Source organism: Labeo rohita, chromosome 15 (genome assembly GCF_022985175.1).
Source record: "Labeo rohita strain BAU-BD-2019 chromosome 15, IGBB_LRoh.1.0, whole genome shotgun sequence".
NCBI classification, from domain to species: domain Eukaryota; kingdom Metazoa; phylum Chordata; class Actinopteri; order Cypriniformes; family Cyprinidae; genus Labeo; species Labeo rohita.
Genome location: NC_066883.1, coordinates 1,823,163 through 1,836,946, shown reverse-complemented (window position 1 = coordinate 1,836,946; position 13,784 = coordinate 1,823,163). Strand labels below are relative to the sequence as shown.

The 13,784-nt window shown below is 37.8% G+C and overlaps 1 protein-coding gene across 2 annotated transcripts in view; it reads right to left on the bottom strand.

Annotated features, from left to right (window-relative positions):
* rsrc1 (arginine/serine-rich coiled-coil 1) overlaps positions 1–13,784 on the bottom strand; it is a 176,348-nt gene that overhangs the window by 16,227 nt on the left and 146,337 nt on the right. The gene's annotated exons all lie outside the window — the stretch shown is intronic.

Below are 13,784 nucleotides of genomic sequence, written 5' to 3'. Positions count from 1 at the left end.
TTAAGGCAATTACTGGCTTCTTCAGTCTTTTATCTCCCTGCATTTCCAATAACCTTCCATCTAATGATTTATCTGGGCAAACCCCTGACACGCATCCGACTCGCCCCTCTTCCATTAACACTGTCTTTATTTATCTAGGAAGATCTGGTGTCTAAATAAAGATCCTCTCCTGACGAACGCCGCTCGACTTTGTGTGAGTGCTACAGACGACGTGTAGAGAAAACGCGGTTTTGCTCGAGCCTTTGTGATTTCCATCGATTCCAAAAGAAACCGGGATGAAAGGTCTCCGCTTTAACTTAATTACACGTGCGACGGCAAAAACGGCCATTAATTATTTTTAAATACAGCGTGTCAGTGAAACACACTCTAGACGTTTAAAGTCGTCCCGTTCAAGCAAACAGCCACCTAAAAGCCATGCAAAGCTAGTAAAGGCTTCTTTAAACAAAGCAGCAGAGCTGCTGGTCAAGTAATAGTTTTTGACTGCATTGACTCACTGACGCGAACTCTGAAAATGCATCAAGTGCGTAATGAGCAGCTATTAGGAGCATTGATTTGCTGATTTCAATTGATAGTTCCCCGACCAAAGTGGCGTGTCAATATTTGCTAACTAACTAATACCCTCTCGGCTCTCTGTCTTGACAAATGAGATCTCAATGAACAAAGAGAGTTTGCAATCATGGCCAGCGTCTTTGTCTGGTAACATGCACCCAATCCACGTTTGGAGCAGATCAAACAAATATGGGCCAAATAAAAAGCTTCTCCAGCAATATGATATGCACCTCACTTGACATGGGTCATCTACAAGCGGACTGACTCTCGCTCTCTCCAACCTGAGCTGATGTTAGAAAACAGTGTGTGAGAGAGACACAGAGAAGTACGCTCTGCAATCCAGTTGGATTTAGCGACAGGACAGAGGATTTCCTCAGGAACAGTCACTCTGATAGACGAATGTCTGATCAGCTCATAAAGGAAGCTGACCTTAAACCTGCTCCCACTATTATGATCAAACAACACATATCCAACTGCAATAATACAAACATGGAAAAGCTAGTATAACAAATCCTGCTAAAAACATTTTTGTACTTCTACCACAAGTCGTATTTTTCCTGCTGAACAGCACCAATTTGCAGTACATGGGTGAAGTCATTAAGCATATGCAGCATTATTGGTTTGTGAAGGTTTAATCAATATCATTGACGGCTGATGCTTCCAGGAGGAATTACAACTTTCCGTCGAAGATACAGTTGATGTTTAATGCCTAATACACAAAAAGTTCACTAAATCAACATTATCTATCAAATCATGTAGCAATGCCTTGTAAACTAGGGTCCTATGATTTCCATAATGCAAAAAAATGTGGATGGAATCATGGAATCTAGTCATAAAAATTGAATTTACTGTTTGATGAGGAATGTCACAGAATGTTGCAAATTTTGGGCGAATAAATTAAAAGTAGAATTTAGAACTTTTGAATTTGAGTAAAATGGAATTTCAGAAATTAGAAAACCTTTCACATGGGCCTAAAAATGATCAGTTTCATGATTTTAATTAATTAAACATGAATCAATTTTATTAAAATTTAATTCAACCGTTTAAACAGAGTCAAAATAAAATAAAATAAAATGGATTCCATAGGGTCCTAGTAAACCTGCATTCCTGTACTGTGTGGATCAGCACATTAATCCACTGTTCTCCACTGCACAACACAATGCTGGAGTGATGCAAGAGAAGGCAGTGAATCTGAGAGAATAATAGACAGTATAAAAGTAAAAAAATGAATATATGATCAATATATGATGATCAAATAGCATGTAAAGCACTCATTTTTTCTAATCAGTGGACAGTGTCAGAACTCGCTGTGTTCTCTGAATGGCGTAAGCTCAAAGCTCATATGATTGGCTCATGACTGTTGATTTGATAATGTCTGTCTATCATGTCTTCTTCACTGCAGTGACTGGATGATTAACTGTCAGCGTGATAATGAAAAGCTCTCATGCTCGCAATTGGTCCACAAATCTGCCAATTTTGTTTTAATTTAACTATTTTTTGGAAAAACCAAGGTTCCCACTATCATGGAAAACCTGGATATATGAGGTAGCCTAATTTTAAAAGTGTGATGCATCAACGTGATCTCATCTCATGATCTACCAAATGTACATTTACTTACGTTTACACAGACACTGAAACATACAACGATGTACTGACAGCATCTAAAACATTAATTATTTACATATAAAATACTTTACAGACAGAAGATTGGAATCGTGGCATTAATGTTTTGAATACTTTGTATTAATTTGTCATATCATTTGTCACATGGCATTTTTAAAACAGTTTACTCTTTTACTTAATATGAAATAACATTTTAATAACAATAAATTGTTGTTCTATATTTCATAACCTTAGAAGAAATAACATTTCTATAATGGATTAACCATTACTTTTCAAGTAATATTTATTTACTTTGATAGCCAAGGAATATATAAGGTGTTATGCTGTGACTGACAATGCAGCCATAAAATACATCAAAAACACAACATAAAATCACAGAAGTAATCAATTTTCAGCAATCTTCATACGCATCCTCAGTAGTGACTGCAGATGTCAAATCCCAGACTTGTTTTAAATTCAAAAACTGAAAATAAGCTCTTCCAAGCTTTATAATGGGAGTGAATGGGTGTTGAGATTTTGAAGTCCAGTATAGTGCATCCATCCATCATAAAAAAAAGAAAAAGTATAGATTATGCTAGTATCATGAGAACCAAGTTTTGTTTACAGCAAAGGAAAACCAGTCTCCTCTTGGTATATAAATAGAAATCCTCAGACCTTTTCTTTTTCTTTTTCTAATTCATTACCGGTGTGTTGTTTTTCTGCTCTCCTCTGCACATCCGCATTCATCACTTCATGTCCTATACGTCATCCGCTGGAACGCCACTCTTTCGTACGACAGACAGCAGAAGCTAGATATTACGGTATATAAAGTTTTAAATATGGATATTTTTCTTATACAAATACATCAATTCACTTCAGAAGGCCTTTATTAACCCTCCAGAGCCATGTGAAGCACTTTTTATGATGGATGGATGCACTTTATTTTGCTTCAAAATCTCAACAGCCATTCACTCTCATTATAAAGCTCGGAAGACCCAAGACATTTTTAAATATAACTCCGATTGTATTTGTCTAAAAGAAGATAGATATATACACCTAAGATGGCTTGAGGGTGAGTAAATCATAAGATCATTTTCATTTTTGGGTGAACTATCTACTGCTACTGGTTATGTTTAGTTTTGGGAATAAGGTTGAGGGATTTTAAACGTATCAATGTTCACCTGTAAATGTTGCAAACTAATATCTATGTAAGACTGGGCTGGATGTTTAGTCCTGGAAAAGTTATGTAATCCAAGAGGTATATTTATAATGAATATCCAATCTTCTAGTTATGCCAAAATCAAATACACTTGTTAATCAGACTACAATTGCTTTTGGTGCTGTGTGCATGCTCCAAAAGGTCAAGATGCATGCAACATGAGCTATGCATCGTACCAGTCCATATCATACTGGATTACATGAGAGATGGAGACTGTAGCTTGACTATGCAAAAACCTGTAAAATTACACAGGAAAACAACAACAGATGTATGTTCTTGCCTAATGACATTAGTTACTGCTCAAACAGACGTGTCCATGATTTATAGCAAAACCGTTCTATGGTATAAATAATTTACAGTTCTTGTCAATGCAAATACAAATGCACAATGGGAAACATCTTCTATGAGGTTCCCGTTATGATGTCAGAACTGACCCATAACACAAATAAGACAAAGCAAAGCTCTGTTTGCCGTGTGTGTGTGTGACATACAGCACAAACATCACAATAACATGTACAGAGAGAGAATGCAGGAATGCAGAAAGGAAAAAAAAGGGCAGCATTCTCAGGTTTTGCTGGTCAGCGGCTCTGTCAAACATCTCTATAATTAAGGAAACACCCAACCAACTAATTACGTAATTGGAGCTAGCCTTTAAAACACAAATGATGTAATCGGAGTTAAAACAGGGAGATTTGCAGACTAAGAGCCTCTTCATTCATGAGACCGAAGCTTTACGCTACGACTGTAACTCTCGTTTGTCAGACAAACACATCAGATTCACAGATATGTGTGATCAGCATTATTTCTCAGCGCTGTAGTGTAACTCAGACGGTGGTTTTCACGTAATTGACTGCAGAGAAGGTCACTGCCACAATGCGGCGGACTCATTTGGCTAATTAAGAACAGTGCCCCAGTGACCTCTGTCTGGGGCAAATCACCTGAGAGTATTTAAAACCCTGCACTCCGCTTTATTGAGAGCAAATAAGAAAGTCTTACTTCATTGTTTGTGAGATTTGAACAAAACATACAGCAACTGTTGATGCTCCTGTTAATACTAGGGCATTCAACGGAACAAAAAACTAATTCATCAAACAGGTTCCTGTAATTAAGTGATACTAACTGCACATAACATTTCGATTTGAAATCATAAATATTTGTTAATGACATCTTTTTACTAAGTGCTATGAATGAAGGCCAGTATCACTAACTGACAGCAATGCAGTTGCAGATTTTCTGTTATTATTATTATTTTTTTATTTCTAGGGATAAAATTTGTAATTATAGCCATTCGACATTACAACATAATTGAAAGTCAAGCTTAAACTACATTGTTTAAACACTGCAGCATTAGAGAACATTATTATAACTGGATAACTTGACTAAATCACTTAACTCACCTAATTTAAGTGAACTGAAAGCAATGTTCACAAACCCATCCACATTTAGCTGTGCCTTTCATATAATATGTTTGATGTTTCTGTCTCTGTCAAGTAGCTCTCTGTTTAAAAGCTGTCAGTTCACTACATTAACATTTTTTTGTGCATTTATTTTCATGAATACTAATATTATTGTTAAACAAACTGATATCAATATTTTTCATTTGAGGATCAATTGTCTTGAAGTAATGTCAACATCACAAAAATGTCATACTTATTTCTGGACTTAATACAGAATAAAAAATGTGTGAAAAAACATGAGAAACTTTCGCACAGCTACTTAAAGTGAAAAAACATGCTTAATCAATCACATTAATCATTATTAGGTGTTCAAGCACGTAGCGCTAATTGTTAAATGGTCACAGATCAGTGTTCTCCACATAAAACTGATCATGTAGACTAAACTGTAAGTCGTAGAGACTTGAAACTTGGAGGGATGGTAGTACTCGCACCACCGACAACATCACTAACGCTCGCCCCAATCGGCCTGATGGGGGCGCTACTGAGATTAAAAGTATGAAATCGCTCATAACTCCTAAACCGTCAGTCGCAGACTCAAGTGTCTTATGTTGTTGGAATTCTTGGTCATGCCAGACAAAATGTACGCCAATCGTCGATCAAGTGTGAACCTGGCGAGATTTTTGGGTAGGTTTTTGAAAAACCTACTTTTGCAAACTAGTCCTAGGTTTTTCGCCCTATCTGAACCGAACCAGTGCAGAAATATTCTCTGGAGAGTGAATATTAATAATTATCAAAAAAGTTGAACTTTCAACCATTGCAAAGGGGCACCAAAATGCTCGAAAGGGGCAGGGACACTTTTAGTAAAATGCCTGTAACTCCTGAACGGAATGAGATATCGCCACCAAACTCAGAAAATTAATCTATGAGCTCAATCTGAGGTCACAGGGATAAAAATTGTGGAGCTTGGCCACCTGGTGGCACTATAAGAGGGGAAAAAATGGCTATAACTGTGCAACCATTTGTCCTAGCAAAATGAAAATCACTGTGCACTGTCTTGGTCCGAAGTGCCACAAGTGTCTATAGGGGCATTTGTGTATCTCAAAAAACATGGCCGCCATTGGCAGGTGAAGTTTGAGCACCTGTTAGACAAGGTTAACGAAGGCCGATTGGAACGAAGGTCAAGAGAAATTTGAAAGAAATTGGTCACTGGGGGGAGATATCACATTTTCAAGGGCATAAATGACTGCACGTCACACGTTTTTTTGCACATGTGCACGATAATACAATGTATAATACGATAGAACTTCTCATTCCCGGACGACTTTGCCTCTAGAACCACTGCTGTCGATCAAATTTGTTAAATGACTGAGATGATGTAAAAACCTACTTTCGCGAACTAGTCCAAGGATTTTCACTCAGTCTGAAAAAAAAAAAAAAAAAACACTACAGTACAATTCTCTGGACTCTGTAGGTCAATAATTATCAAAAAAAAAAGAAAAGATAAGATGAAATTTACCTTTTGGGAACCTATAACTGAGTCGTTTAGAAAAGTGGCCTGTCCAAATTTATCCCAATACCCTATAATGCCTAAAGGAAAACTCAAAACTTTATTAAACCTGCTGCGCACACGAGACAGGTGATTCTCAACAAGCATGCAAGATTTTAAGGAGATCAGAGCACAATTGGCGCTACAACAGTCATAACTGTTCAAAAACAACAACAACAACAACAACAAAAAAAGAATATTTGTATGGCAAATTACCTAGATTTTCCAAAAATGCTTTTTTAAAGCATTAATTTAGGTGGTTACAGGCTTGCTAAATAATGTCTTTTTTCATATGTGTTTAAATGCCTTAAAGCAATTGAACCCTGGTAATCGCTGCTTGCAGCTATATTTATTTTACTTATTACACTACACACAAATGCACGTGATTCCCAGCCCTGAATCAATAGTGTTTACATTTGTAAACAGACCAGTCCATGTAGTTTGCTGCAGTAGAGGTTAGTCACAACACATATCATGTATAATAAGAGCATATCATAGAAACACTCTGGTCACATTGATTGATGGAGCTCTGACAATTGGTGGCCCGATCGACCACAGAGTGACCCATTAGGCACCCAATCAGTGAGGCTCTGTTCCTGGTGTGTGTCTGAGACCACCAGTCCCGACTTGATGAGGTGCAAATGACCCAACCACACACATGCAACTCTCAACACTCCACCCTGAGGATTTCCTCCCTTTCCCACAACATAAACACATACACACTTTCTCACATTACACACTCAAACACACCTTCTCACATATCAGCATATGACAACATAACAGTTTCTTCATAAAGTGACTGTATGAGTGTGTGTGTGTGTGTGTGTGTGTGTGTTTGGTCAGGCCACCCTCATGCTGTCCCGATAGCCTAAAACACCAGCCTCCCAAGAGAACATGTTTAAGACAAGCACACAAACAGCTGTTAACAGAGCTACCAAACCTCTGTTAGCACAGTTAAACCTGAGTAACTGAATACTGAAATAATCAGATGAATCCTTTACTCAGACAAGATGCACAGAAATAAGTGTGAACATAGTCAAAATATATACAGATTGAATGGTTATTAGTTGTACGTGTGTTAGATACAGTAACAAAGTACAAGTACATTTTTCAAGTACTAGCATTTTTTATTCTGGGAAATTTTAACTTTAACTTCACCACATTTCAAAACATAATATTGTCATTTTCACTCCACTACAATCCATCAAAACATATCGTTTGTTATTATTTTGAACTGAAGAGACTCTCACCCCCTCTATGATAGAACAGCGATATAAGATTTGCGAAAGAGCTGATTCTTTCCAATTAACCTGTTGACTCGGTTCACAAATTGCACCGAATGATTCATTAATGAATCAAACTGATTCGATTGCAGCTGTTCTTGAGTCAACAACTCACTGATTTATTGATCCAGTCAAGATAAACCAAGAGCCAAGATACTGCCAGAGCTCGATGGTGAGCATGAGAAGGCGAGAAAAGTTACTAATGCCAAATATCAGTATTATTTACTGTAAATGACATCATATTTAGTCATGACTGTCAGTTATTTGTGAAGTAAATCTGCTGTAAAGTGCAAGCTATTGCCCAAAGTAATTCTTGAATGTGGATATGTCTGCGTTTGTCTGTCACCATCTGTATGGGGTTGGTGATTTTAGGTAAAATAATGCAAATTAATAAGCGTGTATATTCCTTGCTGCTGTAGCTATTTGTATAGCGTTCCTCTTAAAATGTTTGCACTTTTTTTGCCCTATGTGACACCTGTACATTATATTTTATACTATTTGTGAGCACATATTTACACAAATTTACAAGTTTTATGTTTGGCCAGTAGTGATATTTGGGTAGGGCTTATGGAGGCATCAACAAACTGTGAATATATTTTAATAGAATATGGGATATGGGTGTCAATCATCCATTAATTGCATCCAACTTGAAACATGCACAGAAGAACAGCTGGATGTGAGGCTCTGTATGCATTTGCAGAAATATTCCAGCTGCAGACACTGGCATAATGTCTAAATAATCAGCACCAATACAGGTGAATGAAGGACTGCACAAAGCACCATTTTTTCTTTATGTTAAACTTACATGGGAGAAAAGAGGGGGGATCAACCACCATGGATTTTCGAAAGAAAAAAGCCAAATTTAAATTTGCAGTGATAAAAAAAAAAAAAAAAAAAAAAAAAAAAAAAAAAAAAAAATTCGAAAAATCAATAAAACAGTAATTGCTTGGCATATCATTGCATGGGAAACAAATTATAAGGAGGAGGCTGATGTCCGGGCGGATTAGGTTTTTTGGGTTCAGTGGGCCGGTCGACGGAAAAGGTCTCTGCGTGATAATTAAATCTTCTCACTCTGATTTGCTGCCAATTTTATTTCCCCTGGGTCTACAATCCTGATTCACTGCTTATAAGCCAGGCATAACTAATCACTGGAGTATAGAAAAGGGTTACTTTAAATGAGAGAAAGATATGCAGACATATTTTGCTTCAAATATTACAGTTACACTGGGCCTGACGATGAATTTCACCTGTGAGATGATGTCAGAAATACACCTTGATTTACAGAATTAAGTAAATTTGTCCTTTGTGTTTATATTTATAGTCTATGGAACAGAAAATCATGACTGGATAATCTCATGCTACTAGTCTAAAAAAAATAAAAATGTAAATATGAATGGCAATACACTTTAGAGGTATTATACTCATATGAATTTCTAGGGCTGGCAATAAACGTTCCATTGTTTTACTTCAAAGAAAGGTTAGAATTTTATGACAAATTTAATGGGAGATCAAAAAGATGAACAGTGCAGATTTATTTTCACAGCTGCCTTTGCTCATATTTTCCAAGGGTGCCAATATTAGTGGACGGCACTGTAATGGTTTGAGGATTACCCATGATTATCAGTGATCATCACATCAGTGCTTTATCAATGAGAGTAAAAATACATTTTCATATTTCATATGAGCAAATATCATCTGCTGCGTTTGAAAGCTGTCTGGTTTTAAAATGGACTCTGCTGCTTTCACTTTTTGACAGCAGACTCTCTGCAGTCTGAGGTTTCTTTGTCTTGACAATGGGCGATTACCCAGATGTTAACAAGTCCATATGTGTGTGTGTTTTAAATACATGAATATTGAAATATGAAAAAAAAAAATAATAATAATGATAATCTAAATATGAAACTAGAACCAGCAAGTCACTTGATGCATTTAGTGTGCCTATTTCCATATTATATAGTAAGTGAAAAAAAGTATGTGAAAAGAGTAGTTTGTCCAAATTCATACTGTTTGAATAAACAGTAGCCAGTAGGTGAAAAGTACCTGGATAACCGACAACTACTGTGAGATTCTGGATTGCACATTTGATAGACACTTCACTATCCCACAAAGCAATGGGAGAGCAGTCACAAATGGCAGTGACGCAATGCAAATGATGCTGGTGGTCACATGACACTGACAAAATATTGGATGCAGTATGCCTTGATTTCATTCACACTACCCATTTTCATACTATGCAGAAAGAATTTTACGCTTGCAAAGCGTAAGTTTCAAAGCAAATATAGTACTTACTAGACAGTATGTCGCAGCTTATGTCTTAATAAGTGAGTCACTGAATCATTCACTCAACCAAGTTGTTCACACATCTGATTCATGACTGGATGAGTCATTGAATTATGGACTCAACTAATTCATTCGAAAAAGCAAGTTGATTTAGCAAGGGAACAGTTGAACAAAGGTTCTGACAATTTAGGTCTTAAAGGATTTTGAGCACTTTCAGCTGGTCTGGTTGGGATTAGTCTCGCGTAGCCAGACCTTCAGACTGACGGCAGAAGGTCTGGGAACTTTGGCCGCTTTGAATGGCCCGCCCAAGAGGCCATACGACTGTCAGTAAAGCAACCAATCATGTTTCGCTTTGTGCCACGTCATGTTTAGGGCCGTGGAAATGTTGCAATAACAGACCAGTGTGTAAAACTCTCTGACATATTTTAAAGATTCAAAGTGAGAACTGAGTTTAGTTGATCCTAATAGGCACTCGTCGTCACAGCTGTAAACACGCCGGCTGTCTCCTTTCGTGAGGGGGGCTTGGCGGAATGTTAAAGAACGCAACACACACGTCTCCTGGAAATGGAAATCCTGTATAATCTAACCAATCTGTTGACGACTTCGAATCTCCTGAAGTGTGCCGTATGCATTAGACATTTAGCCAATGTTCCGTGAGCATGAGGTCTGAGTCTGAGACTAGGTTGGGATAAACCAGCAAAAAACCAACATGGGCAGGCTGAGAGACCATCAGAACCAGTAAAGACCAGATTACGGGCCAAGTTGAATCCAGTGATCAGACATCAAAAACAAAATCTACATGGAAAATTTCAAGTTAGTTTACGGAATTGATCAAGATATAAAAACTGATGCTGACATTGTGCAAAACTTCACTTTGAAATGTCTGAGGGCACTGAATTATATGACAGTGTTAAAGGGATAGTTCGCCTATTTAAGACATGAAGTTGTATGCAATCCTTACCAGCACTATAGTGTATACACACTGACCCACTCTGTGATCACCTCCCTGGTCAGAGTTCTGGCCGCTGGAAGTTTTTCAAGAAAGTAGTCCCGGTTAGTTTCCGGGGCCTCAAAACTGTGTGTTTTTATGTGAAAAAAGTATATGCGTTTCAAAGCTTGATTAATTTACATCACAAAAAACACTCCAGACAAAATTCATACCTCAGTTTTAATCGGCACTATGTTCTTTCCATTACCGTCAATCCGCGCTGCTGTCAACGTCAACAGTGCGCACGTTCCGATCAGCTGTTCCATAGTGTTTACACACTCGAATGACAACGACGTAAAAAGTAGAAAATTAACAATGGTGCGAACTTGTAAATTCCCAGGTTGTGACCACAAGAATGTGCCGGGATCACCGTTCAGATTCCATCGTTTTCCTGTTTCAGATATAGCTATGAGACAGCTTTGGCTGGTTGCCATCGGCTATTCTGCGGGAGATAAAATATCCAGCATCAAGGATTTTCGTGTGTGCAGTGCTCACTTCAGCGAAGACGATTACATCCCCAACCAAGGAGGAAAAAGCAAAAAAACGGATTTTAAAGAGTTCTGCTGTACCAGTACCATGGGTAAGCTCTATTTACTAACTTTATGTCGCATACAACAGGTTTATTTTGAAGCTAACGTCAGTTTTTAGGCTACACTGAGAATATGCTAACCGGGGCAATGATAGCATCGAAAACAATCGACTGTCTATGTGGTGAGAAAATCGGCAAATGTCTTTACTGATGAATTAAGTTGAATCTATATAACACAACAAAATATGATGCTTCGCTATTGCTGTTATTGTCTGTAACTATGCGGAACCTGTGTCGGTATCATCGTGTTTATAAGTGAAAATCTTTAAAATCCATTTTTTGCTTTTTCCTCCTTGGTTGGGGATGTAATCGTCTTCGCTGAAGTGAGCACTGCACACACGAAAATCCTTGATGCTGGATATTTTATCTCCCGCAGAATAGCCGATGGCAACCAGCCAAAGCTGTCTCATAGCTATATCTGAAACAGGAAAACGATGGAATCTGAACGGTGATCCCGGCACATTCTTGTGGTCACAACCTGGGAATTTACAAGTTCGCACCATTGTTAATTTTCTACTTTTTACGTCGTTGTCATTCGAGTGTGTAAACACTATGGAACAGCTGATCGGAACGTGCGCACTGTTGACGTTGACAGCAGCGCGGATTGACGGTAATGGAAAGAACATAGTGCCGATTAAAACTGAGGTATGAATTTTGTCTGGAGTGTTTTTTGTGATGTAAATTAATCAAGCTTTGAAACGCATATACTTTTTTCACGTAAAAACACACAGTTTTGAGGCCCCGGAAACTAACCGGGACTACTTTCTTGAAAAACTTCCAGCGGCCAGAACTCTGACCAGGGAGGTGATCACAGAGTGGGTCAGTGTGTATACACTATAGTGCTGGTAAGGATTGCATACAACTTCATGTCTTAAATAGGCGAACTATCCCTTTAACAACTTACGCAACACAGAATAAAGTGAACAGCTCAAGAGAATACAAGCAAACTGAAATACCAGGTGGCATAAAGCCAACAAACAGTCAGTTTTTACTAATGGACAAGTCCAAGCCCTTCTCAAACATCACGTAAAAAAGCTCTGAGAGACGGGGAAGAGTGTTGTTTAGCTGGTGGCGTATTTCAAAGCTTATCCTTTAAAGGAAACATCAAATTACCATTTTCCACAATTTGCTATAATTCTTTAGGGTCTTCATGAAATGTCTACAACATGCTTTCACAGCAGGTTAAAATTCCTCAATGTTTGTCAAAAACCACTCTGTCCACAGTGACCATTTCAGTGCATGTCTCTTTAAATGATAATGAGCTACTGCTCACCACACCCTTCCCATTAGTGAGGTGTGTCGACACAAGACGAGTGAATATATCCATATGTGACTCAGAGGTGGTCTTATTCAAATAGCTGGCTATCTACATAGAAACCTGCTGCAGATTGAAACAGCTCACACGATGACAGTTTCAGACTCAGACAGCTCATAACAAACTGGCTGTGTTTTCCTTTTCAGCTTTTCTGAGCTGGCAGAAAAGCCAGAAACTACATTCAAAACAAAATAGCTAAAAAAAAGTGACAATTTCATTCAATGTCTCCTTTAAATACTAGCTGAAGTCATGACAATTAAATCATTTAGGCCAGCGTGAGCGCCACTCAGCAGGCTCCAGTCCCAGGGTCAACTGCCTGTAGACCCTCATTTACACAGCATTTGTATTCATGACAGGAGAGCGCTAAATATTTAACAACAGTCTTTCAGGAGATACTACTGTTGAGCTCACAGGTCAAATCATTGTGATTTCTAAAGAGATTACCGTACTCTAGATTTACCCATCTATATCTGACACAACAATCATATGATGTGTCTGCATGAGATTATTTGAATTTAAACAAAGAAATCTGGATATGATGATGATAATAGCAACATTTGAAATGCTACAAAACAATACTGCTCTGATTATATTTTCTTCTTTGAGGGAGTTACTCAGAAATATTTAAAAGTAATAATTTCTTAAATTCTTACATGCGTAAGCACACATTTTCATGCAATATCTCAAAATGGCAAATTACTTGGTAACACAATTCCATGCAACTTCCACTTAAATAGTTAAACAATATTTATCATATTTGTGTGTCATTTACACAAGCTCCTTATTAAATCAAGCCTCTAATTAAGTTTACAGTGGAGATTCAATCAAATTGAGCAAATATATCTGATTAAACACAGCTCTCTGTTGGTCATTGATCGTCCTCTGTCCTATTGACTGTCTGATTTTCTCTATGCACACACGGGCTTGTTCAGCACTCCGGCAGACACCTCTTGTGAATGACAACACAGCTTGTTATATTGAGATTAGAAATTAATGGATACGGGGGGCAGTGTGTG